This window comes from Dipteris shenzhenensis, chromosome 10 (assembly GCF_047967505.1).
Source record: "Dipteris shenzhenensis isolate YYH24624 ecotype China chromosome 10, Dip_SZ_1.0, whole genome shotgun sequence".
Lineage (NCBI taxonomy): Eukaryota > Viridiplantae > Streptophyta > Polypodiopsida > Gleicheniales > Dipteridaceae > Dipteris > Dipteris shenzhenensis.
Genome location: NC_141605.1, coordinates 518907 through 536921, shown reverse-complemented (window position 1 = coordinate 536921; position 18015 = coordinate 518907). Strand labels below are relative to the sequence as shown.

The window sequence follows — 18015 nt, the reverse complement described above, 5'->3', positions numbered from 1 at the left end:
TTGCCATTTGTTTTGATATGTAACATGACCCCATTTGGATTTGTAAATCAAAAGATATAGGACGTCGAAATTCTCATCTTTTGGCCCAAAAGAGGGAGCGCATTCAAGGCATGATTTAGATGATTATCGTGATGTTTTGATGCATGAAATTTTGATGCGTGGGCCAAAAGATGAGAATTTCAACATCCTGTATCTTTTGATTTACAAATCCAAATGGGGTCATGTTACATATCAAAATGAATGGCAAGGCATGATTTAGATGATTATCGACCTTCTGCACCATTTAGTAAAACTTTAGGCATTAAAATGTGAATTTAATAAACAATTAGCCCATTTTTTACATCGAATCCAGAGGAAAGTTTACCTAATAGAGGAACCATGTCAATATGTTGTCTATTTTGGCTTCTACCATTGATTTCTATAAGTCTATTGTAGTGTGTGGTAGAGAAGAAGTGATCATGCATGTGGCGGAGCAGTTGACCAGCACTCTTGCTTCGTAGCGATCAAGCTTAGGAAGAGAGACTTCAACAAACATCACTGCTGTTCCGATGGAGGAGAGATGTGTGAGTACATGTATCTACTTTGGTGCCCACACAACCCTCCTGAACCTCGGATGAATCAACATCATCAGTGCAGCAGGACTCTCTGTTTGTGTCGTATTTCTTGAGTTCTAAAGATGCAAAGGAAAAACTGAGCGACTCAATCAAATTTGAATTCAGAATTCGAAATCACTGATGTAGTTCTGGAACAGGGCGGAAATACAAATGGGACTGAGGGAGATCGTGTGCGCATCGAAAAAATAAGAGCTAAGGAAGGGGGATCACAAAGGATGGAGGAGAACTAGAGGTTGAAAAGGGAGGTGAGGTGCACAATGTGCAAGTAGCGAATCGATGAAGAGTAGGAGGTCGAGTGCAAGATAGAGTAGGATCGACGAGTGTTTTCCATTGTCAAGTACCTCTTCCAAACGTTTCGCTCCTTGTATCCATAGACTCCATAGCTCCCTCCGTTCCAACCATTCGTAAGCTCAAAGATGCGCGCCAAAAAATGGAAAGCTCAATGCAACGAAGAACTATAAATCGCCAGGATGGTGGATGGCTATATACCGCAATGTGCCTCCACGTACGTAGGGTCCAAGTGATCGTTAGTAAAAGTAGACCCAAAGTCAACTGCGCCACACTGGACGTTCTCCAAAAGCAATACTCACTTGTCATGCACACTTGGGTTGATGTTTTGCCCCCTGCCAATAACAACACGCCACCAAAAAAAGGCTAATTAAAATAATGCCAAATGTGATTTCAATTGTTCTATGTTACTATGACCTACCCCCTACGAGGGCAGGCCAAAAATGCTAATGGGAATGCACACTAATGTGGACACTCCGTTAAGAGCCTTAACTAGTGCTCCCTAACTGCTGATGGGAATAGGCCCTAACTTAACTTTTCATAAAGAGCTTGACACCTAAGCATATTTTTACTTTTTCTGGCACTTCGACGAAATTCATGTAAAAAAGCGTGCAAAATGCGCCTTTTGCACTTGTCCCGAATATACAAGGATCTACGACTTCTTGTGCAGCTCGCTGTTCACGTATATGTACCATTTGTACTTCTTGTGCAGCTCGCTGCTCACGACTCCCTTCACCATCTCGCTCCAAGGTGCAATGAGCTCCCGCTTAACCCGTGATCTAGTTGGATGTAATCTAGCAACTAGACGGTTCCAAATTTTCCGCATCAGCTGCGTTTTCTATGCGAAGCCGATCGTAGCGTTCATTCCTATACCATCGCTTTGTACTTTAACAGCGCATGGGCTGGCGGTACCCCTCTACTTACTGTTTTTGTGTATCCTGTAGAAATTTCTTCTGAAGAGGGGCAACAAGCTTTTGCTGCGCAATCAACGGGAAAAATCGACTAATTGGTGTTCCAAGGTAACCATTTCTCTAGCATCGAAATTGATGCTATTCGCAACGAAAGAGGGGCCCGTCGGGGAGAGCGGGGACATATTTGCTTGATCTTTAGCTAAGGCACGATGCAAAGCTTCCTGCCCATTCCTTTTGTTCGGATCGCGTTTTCTTTCTTTTAACATCTTTCTCTTGTATCACAGCTCAACGCCTCAAAACCTTTGGGCCTCTCAACCTTTGAAGCTCATGTATCATCTTTCTTCTTACAATCTCAAGCCAGTCGGACTGACGGTATAGAGCTAATGGAGAAAATTCATTCTAGTGATTGCATCCATTCCGATTGTATGCAATATAAACTTCTTGAGACATTTTACGCTTAAATGTGAAACTGCATATGGAGGATATGCATAATGCTAGTATAGAAGGGAGTAAAGTTACATGAGCAGCTTAGTTTATGTGTATTTTGTGTTGGAGAATAGATGGTCACCTCCCCATTTGTAAGCACCCAAATGAGGAGTGCAAGGGGGACGTAGACCAGGGTAGATTGGTTGACATGTGGGTAGTGTTGAAGCCTGCCACATGGACATGACTAACAGTAAAAGCTAGACTGCCACATGGACAGCACATGGGCTGCCATGTGGGCAGCCAGCAAGCAAAGAAAACAAAGCAAACAGGGCTGCCACATGGGCAACACAGGGACGGCCATGTGGGCAGCCAGCAAGCAAAGAAAACAAAGCAAACAGGGCTGCCATATGGGCAACATAGGGGCTGCCATGTGGGCAGCACAAGCACAGATATACCTGGCAGTTTGGGAGCTGTCCTGGAGGTCTGTCTTTATATGTAATAGCTACGTGGCATGCAGCAGTATCACAAGGCAGTAGTACAAAGTCTGATAAAAGTCAGGGGGAAGTCTTGGTGCTGCCCCGAAGCTTGAAAGCAGAGTGCTAGAAGGCAAAGATGGTGGATTTATTGAAACCTCAGTATTGAAGACGGGCATTTATAAGATGACAGAGTGTGCTGAAGCCAGAGGAGTATTTGCTGGAGAGCTTTGTGGGAGCTCATGGTCAAGGTATTCTGGAGTTCTATTTGGATTGGACCTGTGTACCAGGATGGTTCTATTGTGGAGGATTGGACCTGGAGGAGGGGGAGCTGTTGGTTGAAGGACCAAGGAATGACAACTACCTCGTATTGTTCCATAGGGCTTCTTCATGGGAGCTGATGGAGTATTTACATAGACGACTTGGGAGGTGGCCATCTATTCTCCAACACCCCCTCGCCCTACCACATCATGGGCCAATCCCCATGTATGAGCCCCCAAATAAGGACTGCAAGGGGGAGGTGGACCAAGATAGGTTGGTTGACTTGTGGGCAGTGTTGAAGTCTGCTACATTGTAGCGGAATACTATCTAAACTGAGAGAATGATGCACTCAAAATACAAGTGATAGTGTGGTGTGAGTGTGAGAATCACAGGGAGAGAATATAGTGGGCCTTTGAAGTGGAAAAATAATAACTGAACAACGTCTAGCCCAGAGGGCTTAATACAACTGTAGAGAACAACTGTATGGAGGGAGGACCTTTGCTACAAAAGATAACTAAAGACTGCTGCACTGGACTGAACCGGGCTGAGGACTAACTGAAGAAGGGATGGAAGGGGCTGCTGGGTTGCTGCAGACTTCTCCTGTCCTGATCCTGGTCCCAAGGGTTGCTGCTTGGTGAGGCTAGAAGCTCTGAGAGGGGGATGAAGAATGACGCCAAATGGTTGGCCTTATATAGGCTTTTAGGGCAGATTGACCGACTTGTCGGCTGTGGTTGACGCTAACCGTTGACCAGGTCGATCAAAAGTCAAGTCAACGTATTGACTTTTTGACCAAAAAATCAACTCTGCATTTTTTGACTTGTGCTGTCTTTTGGGGCATGTTTGATGGTGATGCAGATTGTAGGTAGCATGCCATGGGCTGTGGATGCTTGTGACATCCCCACGGGCTGTGTATGGAGAGAGCCACCTGGGATACTGAAGGGCGAATGAACATTTACATGTTTTTGCCCATGTGTCCTCTCTTTAGGTTCCAAAAAATGCACGCGTGGTCTTTTAATCATGATAACCTGTGAATAGGACCTTTGCAACATCCGTATACCTGGCTCATGGATTTGATCTAATGGAACTGAATATCTGGTTCATGAATCCTGATCCGACTGAACTATTACAGGGTCTTCTGCTGACCTGTGGTAATACTTGTTGTGGTGTAAGATCCAGGAAGATGCTCAATTTGATTCTCCTTTGTGCATATTGGTGATAGGGATGGAGGAAGATTTGTCACGAGGGAGACATCTTGGTCTTGCTGTAGTACTATATCTTGCTGAGTCCTGACTCGAGCCCTCTGAATTACAAAGGTCGAGGCGGAACACCTCTAAGCCAACAAATGAACTTGGCCCCCTGGCTTGGGATCTTGACATCCAAGCCTTGGTTCCGATAATCTGCTCGGACTTGAACTGGTGCCATGACCGTGTCTCCAAGATGATGTCCTCTGCCTTCGTAGGTGCAACCCTGAGTGGCCGACAGTCTCCCACCCTGAGATCTTCAGAGTGGCTGAAGCTACCTGTTTGTCGCTCTCTATCTGTTGCTCTGAAAGTGCAACATTCAAGGCCATTGGTTCTGTTGGCGTAAGAGGCAATTGAGCCACTACTTTGGTGGAAATGATGTCCTTTGTGTTGAAGATGGAGCAAGAGGAGATGCAAGGGAGCAGAGATAAAAAACGTAGTGTGCAATAGATAAGATAGCAAACATACAAGTGTGGAGGTGGTTTTGTCTAAGTGACAAAACCACACTAACCCATTGGGAAAAACCTCTAGTGAGGGAAAAGTGCCCCTAACTCACTTATGGATTACATTGGTCACTGCCTAGAATATGCCAATAATTCTAACACCCCCTTGCTGTGCCAATGTGATGATGTACAAGGAAGTGATCAATCACCAAAAGGAGATAAGTTCAGGGCATTGCGAAATGGCTCAAACTTCTCACGTGGAATTGCTTTGGTGAAGATGTCTGCAACATTGTCATGTGTTGACACATAGATCATACTGATCTCCCCTACATGCAACTTCTCTCTGACATAATGATAATGAACCTCAATGTGCTTCGTGTGAGCATGAAACACATGATTCTTTGCCACTGCTATAGCACTCTGACTATCAGTGAGAATTGGAGAAGAACTACTCCAATAAGAGATGAAGATCAGCAAACAAACGACGCAGCCAAACACATTTAATTGTTGGTGTGAAAGCTGCCCTGTACTCAGCTTCACATGAGGAAGTAGCCACAGTAGATTGTTTCCTGCTTAGCCAAGAAATGCAAGCTTTGCCCAAAAAGAAAAAATTACCACTTGTGGACTGCCTAGTATCATAGTCTCCAGCCCAATCTGAGTCACTATAAGCATGCATTTGCAAGTCACCCCCCCTGGGAAACATCAAGCCATAAGACTTTTTGCAAGTAAGGGAAGACGCACTTTACAGTCTGCCAATGTGTTGTCTTTGGGCTGTGCATATACCTACTTGCTCACCTGAGATACTGCATACCAAATATCGGGCCGTGTATTGCACAAATAAATGAGGCATCCAACAACCTGAGTGTAAAGTGTGGCATCCACTGATTCACCTGCATCATACATAGTAAGCTTCAGCCCTGGCTCCATGGGAGCTGAAAGAGCCCCCCCTGCATTCCTTGCTGCACTTCCTGCTAGGCAAAGGTGCCTCAAGTCTACTCTCCCTGAGAGTCTGTAGCAACCAGTTCGGAACTGTTTTTGCTGCATGTATCTCTTGAATCTCTTGCCTGACAACATCATCCACTGCCTGTGGAGGAACAAAATCAGCATGTGGCTAAATCGGGGCATGTGGAGCAGGTGGAGGCTGCTGTAAATGCTGATTTTCAGCATGAGCATCAGCTGGGGAACTAAAAGAATAGGAAGCAACCTCTCAAAAACATCATATGAAGAAGCTGGAATGGTGATTCTTTGAAAAAATTACATCTCTACTCTCAAAAATCTTTTGTGTGGCAAGATTATAGAGACGATAGGCTTTGCTTTCTGCACTATACCCAACAAAGATACATTTGAGTGCCTTATTTGACAACTTATGTCGAAACTCCACAGCCACGTGGGCATATGCAACACATCCAAAAACACGAAAATGATCCACTGAAGGCTTTCTCCCATGCCAAGCCTCGTAGGGAGTGATTGTCTTCAAAGCCTTTGTGGGAGCCCGATTCAAAACATAATTGGCACACATGAGGCCTTCGAGCCAAAATTTGTGAGCCAAAAAAAAAAAAAAAAAACCATCTCCATGAGAGTTCTATTTTTCCTCTCAGCTTTGCCATTTTGCTGAGGGGTAAGCCTCACTGTAAGCTGATGTGTGATGCCTTTCTTCTTCAAAAATGCCTCAAATTCATGAGACATATACTCCCCCCCTTTGCGAGTGCGAAGTGTCTGCACCTTGAGTTCTGTCTCATTTTCAACCTTGGCGACAAAGTGTTTGAAATGCATAAACACATCTTCAAGCCATAGACCCAAGTGTAATTTGTGTAGTCATCTATAAATGTGACATAATACAGATAACCACCAAAAGCAGGTGTCCTCATAGGACCACAGACATCACTATGTATGAGCTATAATTTCCGGACAGCTTGTACTGCACCATCCTTTTTAAAGAGAAATCTATGCATCTTACCGAGGATGCATTATTCAGCAACTGAGCAATCCCCAATTTACGGGCCAATCAAATAGCTCACAGGCCAGCCAAAAGGCCAGCTCTCTCAGCCAAACAAATGGCCAGAAAGTCTAGCTGGTCTGGCCGACCAGATGGCAGGCCCACCGACCAGCTGGCAGGCCCAACTGACCAGCTGGCCGACCAGCTGGCAGGCCCACCGACCAGCTGGCCGACCAGCTAGGTCTGGCCTATAAAAGGCCTCTGCCCTCACACTTCCTGTGACAGGACAGGACCTGCAGCTGCTCCTCATCTCCTCCATCTTTTGCTGCAGGCGCGCCTGCTCCATCTACCTCTCCTCTCCACTTCTGCCTCCTCTGCTGCCTCCTCTTTTGCCTCTCCTTCCTGCCTCCTGGCTGCTCCATCCTCTCCTCCAGATCTGTCCCAACTTCTGCTCCTCTGCTCAGATCTGCTCCTATACTGCAGCTCAGCTCCTTCTGCTCCAGATCTGTCCCATCCTACTCCAGATCTGTCTCCTTCTGCTCCTCTACTTCAGCTCAGCTCCTTCTGCTCCAGATCTGTCCCATCCTACTCCAGATCTGTCTCCTTCTGCTCCTCTTCTCCAGATCAGCTCCTTCTGCTCCAGATCTGTCCCATCCTACTCCAGATCTGTCCCCTTCTGCTCCTCTGCTACAGATCAGCTCCTTTTGCCCCAGATCAGCTCCTTTTCTTCAACATATTGCTATTCCAGATAGCCTGAAGGTTCCTTCCTCAGAGCATGCTGGTTTCAGCCATTTCCTAGGGCAGCTCCAGCTCCCATCATCCTCGTCATCATTGAGCTACATGGAGGACTGCGTTACGCTCCCTCTGCTGCTATCTTTCCTACTGTCTCTCTACATGGAATCATCTTTCTGATTCACCTCAGCCACGGTCCTTCAGACACGACGGCTTGAGGTTCTTGTATTCAGTTTTTCATATTACCAACAGGCACTATGTTTTTTGAGTTCCGTTCTTCAGTTGTATCTGAGTATTGTCTATTTTCTGATCGCTCTACTGCAAACCGTATGGTTTCTCTATCGTTTCTCTATATGGTATCAGAGCCATGGTGATCTAAAGACCCCAGATCTCAGGTGATCTAAAGATCCTACTTCTTCCTGGAGGCCATAGGTACAGGGAGCATCACTCCTATGAACATATCAGTTTCCTCTTCATTCCGCTGCGCACTAAGGGAGAGAACTCCATCTTCTACTCCCATCCCTCCCTACCTTTCAGAACTCCATCTTCTACTGCCATCCCTCCCTCCCTTTCTTACCTCCATCTTCTACTCCCATCCCTCCCTCCCTTTCAGAACTCCATCTTCTACTGCCATCCCTCCCTCCCTTTCTTACCTCCATCTTCTACTACCATCCCTCCCTCCTTTTCTAGGTTTCTGGCTTGACACTCCCCATTCCTTCGAAAGAGGGGGCCATGACACTTCACCTCTACCTCCATCAGCATCGACTTCCAGGATCTCCAAGTTCTCCCTAGGCGGGACCCTTTCTGTTCACATGTGTCTTCGAATCTTCTACCTGCATGGAGGCGAGGATAGACTCCTCTCTCCCGAGGTCCAAGATTGGACACACACTGGCTCACTGTTCAGCTCCGACCTCTTTGGATTATCAGTACTGCTACGACAAATTTGTTCTTTCCCTTTGCACTTTCCTCCACCTTTTCGGCGGTGAGAGGGGGTGGCTTATTCTCTCTAGCTTCACAGTGTTCTTATTTCTATCTGGTATCATACGTGTAACTACGGCACTTGAGGAAGTGAACAATTCCCTTGCAAGGGCACTCCTCTTGTGATCTTCTATTGGGCATTTCACAAGGATAGCCAGCACCACCATCGACATCCCTACACGAAGCTCCAAGCATACAATGTTTGCCCCTCAAAATTGGCAATTGAGAGGGGGTATTCAGCAACTGAGCAATCCCCAATTTACGGGCCAATCAAATAGCTCACAGGCCAGCCAAAAGGCCAGCTCTCTCAGCCAAACAAATGGCCAGAAAGTCTAGCTGGTCTGGCCGACCAGATCTGGCCGACCAGCTGGCAGGCCCACCGACCAGCTGGCAGGCCCAACCGACCAGCTGGCAGGCCCACCGACCAGCTGGCCGACCAGCTAGGTCTGGCCTATAAAAGGCCTCTGCCCTCACACTTCCTGTGACAGGACAGGACCTGCAGCTGCTCCTCATCTCCTCCATCTTTTGCTGCAGGGGCGCCTGCTCCATCTACCTCTCCTCTCCACTTCTGCCTCCTCTGCTGCCTCCTCTTTTGCCTCTCCTTCCTGCCTCCTGGCTGCTCCATCCTCTCCTCCAGATCTGTCCCAACTTCTGCTCCTCTGCTCATATCTGCTCCTCTACTGCAGCTCAGCTCCTTCTGCTCCAGATCTGTCCCATCCTACTCCAGATCTGTCTCCTTCTGCTCCTCTACTTCAGCTCAGCTCCTTCTGCTCCAGATCTGTCACATCCTACTCCAGATCTGTCTCCTTCTGCTCCTCTTCTCCAGATCAGCTCCTTCTGCTCCAGATCTGTCCCATCCTACTCCAGATCTGTCCCCTTCTGCTCCTCTGCTACAGATCAGCTCCTTCTGCCCCAGATCAGCTCCTTTTCTTCAACATATTGCTATTCCAGATAGCCTGAAGGTTCCTTCCTCAGAGCATGCTGGTTTCAGCCATTTCCTAGGGCAGCTCCAGCTCCCATCATCCTCGTCATCATTGAGCTACATGGAGGACTGCGTTACGCTCCCTCTGCTGCTATCTTTCCTACTGTCTCTCTACATGGAATCATCTTTCTGATTCACCTCAGCCACGGTCCTTCAGACACGACGGCTTGAGGTTCTTGTATTCAGTTTTTCATATTACCAACAAGCACTATGTTTTCTGAGTTCCGTTCTTCAGTTGTATCTGAGTATTGTCTATTTTCTGATCGCTCTACTGCAAACCGTATGGTTTCTCTATCGTTTCTCTATATCCTTCACATGCATGAGGAGGAGGTAACTCCAAAGGAGGCAATGCATCAACCATAGCATCCTTTTGAAGTGTCATCAAGCTGCCATAGCTCATGTGCCCATATCTGGCATGCTATAACTTTGCATTCTGCATGGCAGCAGTGGGAGTGTCTACTGCAAGTGCAAGATCAGATCTTTTCTCATAAACATCAAGCTGAAAAAGACGCCGATACAATGTGCCAGACAACATCAAAGCATAATCATTTTCTGTCTCGGACTGCACACTTAGCATCATCAAATATAACTTGAAATTCTCGTCGATTGAGGGAGGACAATGAAAGTAAATTCTTCTTTATACCAAGTACATAAAGAACATCATAAATTTTGAAATCTGTGCCATCCGTGGAGGTAAGTATAATATCACCTACTCCACACACTGAATAAGAAGAATTGTTTGCATAAGTCACCCTCTTCCTAGCGGGTGGTGCATGGAGAGATGCAAAAAGACTCATCTTGGAAGTGATGTGCTTGGATGCACCACTATCAAAATACCACGTGTTCAATGTCTCATTGACACTGAAAGCGCATGCATCCTTCGAAGAGTCATGGCTGCAAGTTAGTAAAGCATAAGAGTCATCGTCAAGAGTGGCTGTAGTATTTGGACCAGCCACTTGAAAATCTGAAATGCAAGACAAAAAGGCATAATCCTCTTCCACAAAGTTGGCTGTAACATCTGCTCCTTGATGTGCATTAGGGGCTGATGCCTCTGAGACAGCCATACCCGAATCCTTTTTCTTCTCCTTTGCTATTCTCTTCTTGCATTCATCAATGTAGTGACCTGGCTTCTTGCAGTAGTGGCAAATACCCTTCCTCTTTGGCTTCTCTACATCACCTTTAGCCTTGTGAGAGGGCTGTCCGGAATCAGCTTTATGCTGATGTGTAGGCTAATTTGCATGTTGCTTTTGCTGCCCTTATCCTTTGGGCCTGAATTTTGAAAGCATGGCATGCTCACCAGCCCATGTGGCCATGTTCTTCCTGGTTCGCTCTTCCTGTAACAAGAGTCCTACCAACTCGTGAAAAGAGAGAGGATTGGCACCCCCCATTCAATGACAAATTCAGCGAGGTATGATAAACGAGATATGACTCAGGAAGAGAATTCAGAGTGGTGGTATTCATCTCTGAATTAGGAATGATCTCATCTATATTCAGCATTTGTTCTCTCAAATTCTGAAGCTTGATGAGGTGAGCATTCATGGAATCACTCTCATTCATCTCTGTGTGAGATAGCTCTCTTCAGAAAAGAGACCCGGGCATCATTTCTGGCTGCAAACATGCTCTCTAAAATATCCCAAGTTGCCTTCGAGGTCTTGCATGACTGAATGTGAGGAATGATACACCTTTTGACAGAAAGAGAAATGACTGAAAGAGCTTGTGCATCACGTGAATCTCACCTTTTCTGTTCTTGTGTGGGAGCCACCAAGGCAGCAGCTGCTGCACCTATCACTTGTCTTGCACCTTGACCTCTACCCCTGCCTCCACCTTGCTGAGGAGGAGTGACAGGTGCAACCACAGTCTCTTGCCTTGTCTTATCTCCGTTGACATAATCCCATAGATGTTTGCCAACTAAGATGTTGCGAACCATAAAACTCCATAAGGAGTAGTTGGTGCCATCCAACTTATCCTCCTGTGTGAGGACACCAAAAACCTCATTGGGATTGTTCTGAGCCATATCTGCCAGACAAAACAAAAATTGCAGCAAACCTGACAAGTGAAATCCCTTCTTCGGATCAAAGATGCTCAACCAAAGTTTGCAAAAATTTGCCCAAATTGACAGCTTGCTGTCACAGCCTATCAAAGGCGTGAATGCACCAGAATGCTCCGCAAATGCCCCAAAAATTGCTCAAATAACACTGCAAAAATTGCCAATGTCTGAAATGTCACTCAAAATGAGTCCAAAACTGCCTGCAACAGTCCCAAATTGTTTGTCCACTACCAAATTGCATCCAAAAGGCAAAAGCCCATTTTGCAAGAAATTGCACCTGAAAGAGGGCAAATTGACCGAAACCCCCAAATTTTGCAATTGTTTGCAGAAGCCCCAATTTCCACAGGGAAAGTGCAATCAAAAGAGGGCAAATTTCCCAATAGCCTCAAATTTTGACCAAAATTGCAATTCCCCTGCAAAAACCCCAAATCTGCAAATGATGTGCAAATGAACACATCCAATGTCCCAACTGCAAGCTGAAAATGCACTTTGAGTGCAAATGTGTGCTTGTGAGCACACTGAAGGTCCTCAGAGTACAGAAAGGGCTAAACTGTACGGAATGTACAGGACCTGCAGATGAGTGTACGGAATAGTACGACTGCGGAAGGGTGCTCTATGAAAAGTGCAAAGTATCCTAGCAACACCCTTCCAAACCATCCTCGCCTGAGTGCACTCCCAAAGGCAGTGCTGCACTGACTCAACTGCTAAGTGGCATCGAGGACAAGTAGGGTCAGCCCCGAACCTGGATCTCCACAGGTTCACTGCAATCCCTCCATGAATAGTAAGCCATATGAATAACGTAATGAGGAGCTCTAGAGGGCCTCCAGCCTCTACAACTGAGCTGGAATCTCCTAGCATTTCTGATTGTGTAACGAAAGAAGGGGATGCTCTTCTCTCGGTGCCGTGCAACTATCCACTCCCATTCCCCTGGATCCCACTGCAAGGATCTAATAGGGGAACCTCCATACAGCCAAAGCCTCCAAGATCCAATAGCCAGGAGAACGGGGTCTGGATCAAGATACCACTGTGAGTCTCTACCCATCTCCATGTATCCTGCAATCCTGACAGGCTGAAAAGGAGCCTCCAAAGGAATGTCCTCTGAAGATCTGTGGAGTCTGCCTTCTGCATGAACCTGAAAGACAAGGGTATCCTCATGTGCATCCTGCAAGGCTATAACCTGCAGAGGGATACCTGTCCTCGAAAAAGCCCCCAACCAAGTGGACTCAGAAATAGGCAAATGATATGTATCCATCCACTCCACTGGTATGGCTGCATCTATCTGCTGCGTCCTAGCTGCACTTCCTCTGAGGTGACTAACTGAACGAGCTCTCTGATCCTCTGGAAGCATCCTGAAAGCTTTCCAAGCACCCACCGTGGATGCAAGTCCCAACTCCCATCCAGACCGCTGCATATAATGTGACATGCCCAGTGATCTACCATGCTCATCTATATGCAATCATTCCACATGACGGGCTGCCTGTCAATTTCTTCACGAGAGGAGGGTGGAACTCTCCGAAGAGTACTTCTGATGCTGTCCCAAGCTTTCAAAATGGTAGCCATGAGAAAGAAAGAAAGAAAGAAATTTTATTAGAGTCTTTGGAAGACCGATGGGTCTATGAGACTGAAAGAAAACCTGATACAAATCACAGTAAGGGTGGAGATTTGAGACGGGTTGACATAAAGATCCATCTAGGGCTGTCCATCCAATCTCCTCCCTGAGAAGGTGTGCATGTCTGTATAGTGCGTAAGAAAAAATCCTTCCAAGACTCCTGACCAGGCATCAAACCTTTGACCACCATCTTGCAGAGCAAGGCTCTACACTGCAAGTCTGGATCAATAATATTGAGGCCCCCTTCCTTAGTGGGTAGAATAAGAGTCTCCCAAGCCATTCTGGCTATCACATCTGAAGTGCCTTCTAATGCACTCCACAAAAAATTCCTGATAGGTCTCTTGAGTTGAGTGATAGTGCTTGTAGATCGGCACCAACAAGAGCAAACAAACCAGGCTGTAGCCAACAGTACCTGGTTTACAACCACCACCTGGATGCAAGGTCAAGTTTGGCCGAACTCCAAAATAGGAGTTTCATCCTGATGCTCTCCAACATGGGAGCGAACTGCTGTGCTGGAGAAATGCCCACCCCAACCTGGCATCCAAGATACCTGATTGAGACACCCCTTTGAATCCAAGTAAATACAATATCAGCACCCCAATCTGGAGTGTCCTCATCACTAATCTAGAAACCATTGGATTTGTTCGAGTTAATGTGAGCCCCTGCTGCAATGCAAAATAAATCCAAGGCTGTCTTGAAAGAGGTGAGTGTTTGTGGAGTGGCATCCAAAAAAATAGCCGTGTCATCTGCCAGCTCACTGTCCAGCAACTTCTCTTCCTGTCTCAATGGAAGTCTGAGCCCAAAAATATCAGCTTGAGCTCTAATATAGAGGCTCATAGCTTCAGCCACAAATAAGACCTGGCTATGGGCAGAGCAGAAACCCCTCTAATCCACAAATCTGAAAATCCAAAATGAAGAAGGGTTCCCTCTAGAAAACCCCAATCTACCCTGTCATATGCTTTTTCGAAATGCAGCAGTAGAATTGCCAGTCTATGGCCCTCATGCATAGCCCACTCAGAAGCCTCCCAAAATGAGAATATGTTATCAAAAATGCTTTTGCCATGGACAAAGCATGTCTGTGTATCATGTATAAGATTTGGCAGGATGGGCTGCAATCGCAGGCTGATGGCTTTTGCCAAGATCTTATACAAAGTGCCTAGTAAGGTGATCGGTCTTCACTGAGACACTAAATTTCTGCAACCTCCTTTTGGGATAAGATGAATGAGACCCTCCGAGAGTGAGTCTGGCATCTCACCTGAGTCCCAAACGCCCTGTAGGGCTGAGGTGATGTAATCCCCAATCTGATCCCAAAAAATAATAATAGGCAGTAAGAGCAGTCGTGAACTCTATGTTGGTGAATCATGCATCAAGTGAGGCTCTCATACCTCTATCCACCAACATAGGAATATGCTGCCAAATAACCTGTCTAGCATCATCTCTGGCATGTGAATCAGGATCTGCTGTCAGAACGGAGGCATAGTAATATGAAGCAATCTGCATGACGGCATCTGGATGTGTTTGAAGTATCCCGTCTGAGTCAACAAGTTGTGAAACACTCTCTCTACTATGTCTAGGGCCGAGAGTAGAGAAGAACTGTTTGTTGACTCTACTTCTGATCTGCGTCTAGAAGGACTCTTTGGCGTGAAAGGCATACTCTACTCTCTGATCTAAAAGTGTCTGCTGATGAGCTCTTGCTACAGCAAGGCGCTCCTAAATCCAAGCATCTGTAGGCCGTTTCTGCTCCTCTCTCTGAAGAGCTGCCAGCTGCTGTCGAATGGCAATCTCTCTCCTGCGAATCTCATCTCTCCTAATACTAGCAACAGATTGATAAAAGATGCTAATATTAGTGAGGGCTGCAGCCACATCTGACGGGGATGGCTGTCCACCCTGCAGGTGAGAATCCCAAATCCATATCACTGCCTCTGTGAGGCTTTCCTCTGTGTAGAAGGCAACTGGAATCCTGACACTGGCAGAGCGGCCTCTCGCCCGAGGCTCTGAAACCACCAGAACAACCGGAAAATGATTTGAAGTGGACACCCTTGCGCTGATGCATACTGTCTCACCTCTGTCCAGTGCCCAATCATCCACATAAAATTTGTCAATCTGTGCGTGGACAGGCATCCTTACTCTCTTGTTCGACCAAGAAAACAGAAGAGACTGTGGCTGAGTGTGAAAAGAATCATCATACCAAATATCTCTGCCACTGAACTGAAAAAGAAAGGCATCCCATGCTGCTCTCTCCAAGGAGTGAATGCCACCTTCCCTACCCCCTCTTTTGTCTGAAGGCATTTCAACCATGTTGAAATTGCCCCCAATAATCCAAGAATCTGCAATACGTGACCAAGAGAGCAGCTCCTTCCAAAGGAGGACACGATCCCCTCTCAAGTTGGGTGCATAAAGGTTAAGGAAGCCAACCTTACGTCCACCAATCATCAAAATAAGCCACTGTGCTCTGGAGGGGACTATGACTCCGTGTCCAATGACCAAGGGGAGCATCGAAGAAGAGATAGAAATGCAAATACCTCCCTTGGTGCCCAAGGCAGGTGACCAAAAAGTATGGCCAGAAAGAAGCTTACATGACTTGGCATAGTCTCTACCATCCAGCTTATGCTCTTGGAGCATAAGGATATCAATGGGGCCACCTGAAACACCTGGATGGAGTTAGTTACGAATCAACTGCCTACGGCGGCGATGAGGTATACCGCCTTGAACGTTCCAACTAACAATCCTCATCGACGGGAGGGGGAGGCCGGGTGAAAGGTCATACCCGACCTGGTGGTGGAGAAAATCCTCTCCTGTGAAAGAGTCCTCCTGTCAAGCGAAGGGAAATCAACTGGTGAAAGAAAACCCACTCCAGTAGAGGGGGAAACCCTGTCCAACGGAATCCCAATAATTGGCTCCCCTAGGCTAGAGGGTATAAATTCCTCCTCTGTCTCAAACTCTACCAAATCAGCCAGTACCGCAAAAGAGTTCCTCTAGGCAGGAACTGGCATAGGAGTGTGAAGAATCCCTGCACCTGAGGGAGCAGGAGAAAAACCCCCCTTACCTCTATCAAGAGGTGAAGTGTGACTAACAGAGGGAGAGGGCTGATTAGGAACATCAGTGATAGGACCTGAAGAAATGGGTTGCCCCTCTTGATGAGTAGGTGGGGGGACTGGGGCAACCACATCTACGCCTGCAAGAATATCACCTGCTTGTAACTGAGAATGGTCCGAGGTGCCTCGTATAGGTGGCGGAGTGTCAGCAACCCTCTTAGGCATCCAACGGGTACTGATCGTACTGTGCGCACTGAAGAAGAGGGTCCAGGTCTAGGGGCTGGTCCTGAAGGTCTTGGGCGAGAAGGGGGGGCTCCTGTAGCGCATGTAGAAGTAGGACGAGAAGGTGGAATAAACCGTTTGGGCCTTTTCTTCTTCCTTGGGCAATCTCTGGCGAAGTGCCCAAGGGTTCTGCAAACCATGCACTGATTCTGTCTCCAAGCAACCTCAACTCTCTGTCGAAAAAAGGAACCATCTGGTCGCTGAAAAGATGATGACCCTGACTCGTGGCACCCTATCCGATCTGACAGCCTCTGCAGCTGAAGAGGGCATGCCAGGGAGGGCGGGGATCTCTGTGACCAACCCAAAAGTAGCTCCTATGGACGGTAAGAGTCGATGGTAGACCTGAGGAAGGCCGGGGAACCTGATGAAAAGTGAGGTAACCCTGCTATCTTCCTCTACTGGATCGAAACCCAAAGTGAAGGATGTCAAAAAGATCCTCTTGGAGCTCAATGCCAAAGGACTAGCCCTGAGTACTGAACCTGCTGACTCTGGAGAATCAAATACCACCTGGAAGAACCCTTGTCCGAGTAGACGACCATCGGTGAGGTGCCCTGTGAGGTCTCCAGGTAAAGCGGAAAGCATCCAATCCCTAGCCTATAACCTGGAGGGGTGGGAATTGTGGATGCGAGCAAAGAGTGAGGTGGCATACTCCTGCTCTGAGTCTATCTTGAGCTACTGAAGCGCGTCTTTTGAAAAGGTAACTGTTTTTGTGGCCGGTAGAAGTGGTCGAGGATTGGTTGAATGGGAACCCATTCGTCAATCAAGGTGGAAGGGCCGACACGAACACAAGGATGCTCTGTCCGTCCGACAACCTGTTGCCAGAGAGAGAAAATCTCTCTCTTGTTCCGTCAGGGGATGAAGAGGGGGGGGAGGGAGGAGGTGATGTAGAGGCTGAGAAAGGGGCAGAGGGAGGGGCAGAAGGTAGGGTGGGGGAGGGGAAGGGAGGCGGGGTAGGGGGAGCAGGGTAGAAGGAGCAGGGGAAGGAGGGGCAGCGGGGGGGTAGGGAGAGGAGGGGAGAGGGCAGCGGGGTAGGGAAGGAGGGGCGGGTAGGGGGAGCAGGGGGTAAGGAGGGAGGTGCAGCGAGGGGGTAGGGAGAGGCAGAGAGAGCAGCAAGTAGAGGGGAAGGGAGCGGGGTAGGGAGGGAGAGGTAGCGGGGTAGGGAGAGAAGAAGCGGGGTAGGGAGGGAGAGGTAGCGGGGTAGGGAGGGGGAGGTAGTGGGGTAGGGAGAGGTAGTGGGGGTAGGGAGGGAGAGGTAGCGGGGTAGGGAAAGGTAGCGGGGGTAGGGAGGGAGGGTAGCGGGGGTAGGGAGGGAGAGGAAGGCAGCAAGGGAGGGAGGGAGGGGAGCGGGAGGGTGGACAGCAGAGGGAGAGGGAGGAAAGGGAGCGGGAGAGGGGGCAGCAGCCCGGGAAGAGGGGCTGGCAGGGAGAGGAGGAGGGAGGGGAAGGGAAGGGAAGGGCTGGGAGGGAGGGGAGAGGCATGCAGGACGGAGGGCAGCAGGGAGCAGCAGGACGGGGAGCTCAGCAGCTGAATTTTAAAGCCTCTGCCCTCCATGCATTTTTCTTTGCTCAGCTTTTGAATATCCTCCAGCTGCAACTGTATAACACCTACATGAATTGTTGGCATAATGATTCACTGACTCGGTATCTCCCTGGCGTAGCTCATAGAACTGACTCTGGACCCTGTCCAAGTACTGGGGTGGCAGGAACTGTGTTAAGAGATCTTTAACGAATTCAGTCCAGATGTAAAGAGGTGCCTCC

General features: G+C 47.8%; 1 protein-coding gene across 1 annotated transcript in view; it reads left to right on the top strand.

Annotated features, from left to right (window-relative positions):
- The first annotated feature begins 1553 nt into the window (after positions 1–1553).
- The window catches only part of LOC147897232 (NAD(P)-binding Rossmann-fold superfamily protein), a 47210-nt gene continuing 30748 nt past the window's right edge, over positions 1554–18015 (top strand). Inside the window, exons 1-2 of the mRNA XM_087380018.1 lie at positions 1554–1652; positions 1847–1921. The gene's annotated coding sequence lies outside the window, so the exon portion shown is untranslated. The remainder of the gene's footprint in view (positions 1653–1846; positions 1922–18015) is intronic.